Here is a 5,339-nt window from a genome sequence, read left to right on the forward strand (position 1 = left end):
ATAAAAAATGTTTCCGAACATTTATCACATTCTAACAATAATTGTTTGTGTATTTTTGTTTTCCGACGGGGGATGGAAAACATTGTTCATAAACAAACATGACATAAAAAGAATATATATGTATATTGTTTATATTAGCTTTTTTTAGCAGGCCATGAGGCCCAATGACAGCGGTATAGTCGGCGCAGCAATAGAAGTAAAACAATCACCCAGGCTTTGAGAAAATCACAAAAATATCTTGTGACCTCGCCGGGGCCCCCAGACAAAAGGTCAACACCTTACGCACTGGACTACAGATACTGGCATAGAGATGTTCTTGGTCTAGACTAGGCTTAATCATAATAAAAATTGCACGATAAGTATTAAAAGATGAAAATATATGACATTATATATTGGAACAATGAAAATGAGAAAAGATTACATTTTATAGAGGAACAATTTAACATTCAATATGCGCGATACAATTAATTCTAGTGCGCAAAAATTAGGCAGGGCGAATGTGATTATTGTTATGGTTGATAGTGCTCAGCTGCACTTACATAAAGCCTATGGCGTCACTTTCTTTCACTCGGCGTCGCTCTGACTATGTCATATTTTATGTTAAAACTATAGAACTTCACGCTTATGTGTATGTTTTTATAATACGAGAATATATGTGTCGCTAGATTTCAAAATCAGCCAAGTCCATAATAGATGAATAGAATAAAAACAGCTTTTTGTTTTCTCAAATACACAGTCACAAGGGTGAAAGTTTATATTATTTCAAGTATAGAATATTTAAAATTAACAAATTCCACATTTTGATAATGCAGAAATGTTAGAAAGCAGTAGTTTTTCAGCAATTCACAAAAAAGTCAAAAATACCTAAAGGTGGACTTGGCTGATTTTGAAATGTAGCGACACATATATTTAAAATAATAGATTATGATTAGAACATGTGATAAATTGGAAAGTTTATAGTTTATAACAGATGACAAGATTTCAAATACACGTAAACAGAGTTCCAACAATCATTTGGCAGTTCATAGACAATTTCGTATCCGAGCAGGATGAAAAGAAACGAATTTATTAGTTTTGAGGAACAGATAAATTACTTAATAATTTATTAAAAGTTTCGAGAGTATATTATTTCTACAGTGATTACGCTATTTTTACTTTAGGGAATGTATGTAAATGGCGAAATTGATTGAAAAGTTATTTATAAACTTTATGGTAATTTTCAATACAATCCGAAACACAACATGAAACATTCATTTTCTATGTTACAAATATAAATTGACCTGAAAATATCTATACATTACCCGTATTAGAATAAATTAGGTTTGTTGACTTATGGTACACCACATATAAGTATTCCCACGATACGGCTGTGTCATAAAGAAAACAATACTTCGGTGGGTTAATAACACAAAAACGTAACTACAACAAAGGCATTTTTGATTTAGTTCTGCCTAAAACAAAAGATGCATTTCAGAAATGCAACGGGATAATTTGAAACTCGTTTCACATTTTTTAACAATCTTTTTAAATACAAGACTATTATCCGGTATGTTCTCTTGTCAAAACATTCATTACAAATTTATATAGACATACAAACGTATCAGTGCTCATTCCGTTATCTCTAAGCCAAAAAATACTAGCAAATTATGTAAACAAAATGTGTAAATCTTCTTCCGGTGTGACCGATGAAAAATAATTTTGTAAGATAACAACATATTTATTGTTTTAATTAAAAATGACACGTTTTTGTGTTAGCAACCTTGTGACTCGATTAATTTTTGTTGTATCGAGAACTTTAATAACCTTTAATACTATCAAATAAAATTCAATATTATACCTACTAAATACTTTTGAGGAGAATTTGAACAATCAATGATCTCAATAACACTTACAATAATTCAATATATATAAGCTCTTCTGATTCCTGTGCTAGATGCAATGTAAGGATTGCAATAAAATGTTTTACAAAATAACACTGCAATTATCGGCTCTGTAAAGTTTTCTTGGTTCTATTGAACTGTTTTGTTTGTCCAATTAATTATTTGATAATTATTTCATAAATGTAATTCAGTATTACTGTAAGTATTCATGTTCTTTTAAGATATTAATATTAGCCTCCAAGGATTTAAAATGAAATTATAAAAACTTTACTAATGCATATTTTTATTTAACCGATTCTATGACTTCAGCGAGTTATCTCGCTCTACTAGGCCGTGATCGACAGGCTACACATACAAATTTTGTAAGTTTTCAGACTTTTAACTCAAATTACTAGTCACTGTCGATCGATTTGCATAATCTAAAAAATTAAAAACATTGACATCTGTTTGAATAATTATGAAATACTAAGCCACAAATTATCAGTACTACAGCGATTGTAGTAAGAGCTTCGCTCTACATTCAACGTGTCGTTAAACATCTGCGGCCTGTCAGATACTGCCATAGTAATATCGTAAAGCATAGACAAGGTTAAGATAGTTTTGTAAAAATGTTGTAACTACCGCATGTTAAAAAAGGTAAATAGGTATTTGAAATAAATTGAGTAAATTCAAATTTTATGCTGTTTTTTATCAAGGAACGTGCAAACAATCGAAAACAACAAGAATTGGACGAAACTGGAAATATGTAGTATGTAATACTTACACAATGTTAATTATAGTGTTTGGAGGATTCATAGTGTATTTTTTTATAATAATTGGGGACCAAATTCTACCGTAATAAATACAATCGCATTGTATCAATACCAGCAAGTTTACACAATGTGAATTCAGCTGCGATATAATATCATTTGATATGATGCGCCTATTTAACCTACAAGTGTTACATATCAATAGAAAGATTACATTAGATCAGTGTCTGCCAAACTTTTTTACCTGACGGCACACTGGGGGATTTGCTTCGTGGCACACCAAGTAAAAATCCCCCAAAAAATAAAATATAACTACTTTATTAATATGAATAAAAAAAATATCTCAGTGTAGATAACAATAAAATATAATTATTTTATCGATATGTAGTGCCTAGATTATATAAAAAATATTTTTATCAGTGAGAGGGATGCAATTGATTTTGAGAAAGAGTTATGTCAAAACTAGGCTTTAAATTAAATAAACAAACATGTAACTCCTCATTCACCGTCTATAATTGTTCCCGTTTTTTTTTGTGTCGTTCACATGAGGGCTGAGAAACCTAATTCGCATAAATTCAAATGACAACATAGATTCAATGGCTGTAGTAGCTAATCGAGGATACCGAAATCCAACACGCTGACATCTCTAGCTCAGAAAATGAAGCTTCGTGCACAGGATCATTTTGCAAGTCTAATAAGTTTTCTTATACTCTTATGTCAGGTAAAAAGATTGATGACCCACTTATACATTTGATAATCAAGTGATAGAAAATAGTTAGAAGATGATGCAGAGGTTTTCTACCGTCTTCAACAAAAATGACAGATTCACAGACTTCTTTTGCGGCGTACCTGGTACCACAATAGTTTTCCGCGGCACAGTTTAGCAGACACTGGATTAGATCATACAATTTTTAGACATTTTTTGAAGATATATGTAACAAGTTTCAACATTTGATAAAATTTTATATTAGCTAAACACCAATATTTATCTCTACTTCCTTATTCTATTCTCTATAAATATGTCAGACCACAATGGGTTAAAATTGGTGTTCAATATTGTTTGGGATAATTTATTTATATTATAATATTATGATACAAAATATGAATAATCATTAATGGAATCCACAAGGTGAGTTGTCATTGGACTAGTATGACATTTAAAACTTATTGCTTGAACAATGTTTAATAAACCATCAATCAATATCACTGTGTGAATGTGAATTATGAATTAAAATACATTCATAATAATATTATGTCCATTACGTTGGATTATGAAAATTAAGTACCTATATTCATAGTTTCCAAATAAATTCAATATGTATTATAAGTGTTGTATACTAAATAATATAATTTGAATGAAAGAATAATTTTATTATTGTACTTATATTAATTTCAACTAAAATACAACTAAGATCACATGATATTTTTAAAACAAATTTACTTTTAATGACATTTTCTTGCCTTGACTAGATGAAATAAATACATCAAATTTTGATGCTTCAACTTAAATCAACGTAATTAAATTAATGTTTGCCTAAATAGGTATGCACCAAAGACGTTGAAGAAAACCTCTACTAGATGGAGCCTAAATGATATATAGAAGTGAAGCGGAAAAAAAGGATTCGCATACTATATATTGAAATTAGCTGTAAGTCTTTTTGTAATTTTGCGAGCATTTCAACACAATTTTAGATTCAAACACTCGATTCTGTACATTTTTAAATGTGCAGATGATATTGTCAAGATAAACCATGAAACTGGCATTTGCTACGAATGGACCTTATTACTTTATATTATGAACATTTAGATAATGACATACAATGTTCCTGTACCGGAACCAAAATATTCACACTATAATACAGATGTAGCCTGTGAAAAGACTGCATCATTTATTGTACATAAAAAGGCAGCCATTTATACCGAACTATAAATATTTAGAATATTTAGACGAACAACCACAAAAATCGTGTATGTTGTATGTACATTACATTAAAAATAAACATGGTGGTTATAGAAAACGCGCCAACTTACAAAATATAAATTATTATGGCTACGCTGTGACAAATTCTACCACACTAAAAACATTCCAGAATAGTCACCATATGCTGTAATACTAAAAGTTCATTAGGCTCCATCTAATATAAATAGTCCAAGCTGTATGGCATGTACCTATTTTTTAACAATATACATTTATAAAAAACGATTTCAGTAAATAACTTTATTTTGTTATAAAATTATCGATTAAATATTTTTCTATCAGTATAAGAAATATCCTTATCACTTTAACGTGACAATTATATAAATTCTGTAATATCAATTTCAATGAGTTTTTAAAACCAATTTAATGACGACTGATCATACATAGTATGTATGGTCTGTTTAATGATATCCGTACTAGAAACAAATAAAAAAAATATGTTGTATATTTGTAATCGCACTTTTGTTAAGCCAAAATTAATAACTGCAGTTTATGATGGCAGCACTGGAGTTAAGATGGGTTGTAAACTTAACTCAACTTTCTTAACTAGGCTTTCTTTTATAGTTATTTTATATTATAGTCTGGCTGGAGGAGTGAGTGAGAGGTCTGGTGTGTGATGTCAAAGATCGGAAACTTTTTAAAAATACCTCATCTTCAAATTAATCATATTTTTTGATTTGAATTATTGTGCGGAGTGGAAGTTATCTCAACAGGAATTTATTTTTTCAATGG

This window comes from Rhyacophila brunnea, unplaced genomic scaffold, assembly GCF_057557595.1.
Source record: "Rhyacophila brunnea isolate RB1 unplaced genomic scaffold, BYU_Rbru_1.0 scaffold_4, whole genome shotgun sequence".
In the NCBI taxonomy this organism is placed as follows: Eukaryota; Metazoa; Arthropoda; class Insecta; order Trichoptera; family Rhyacophilidae; genus Rhyacophila; species Rhyacophila brunnea.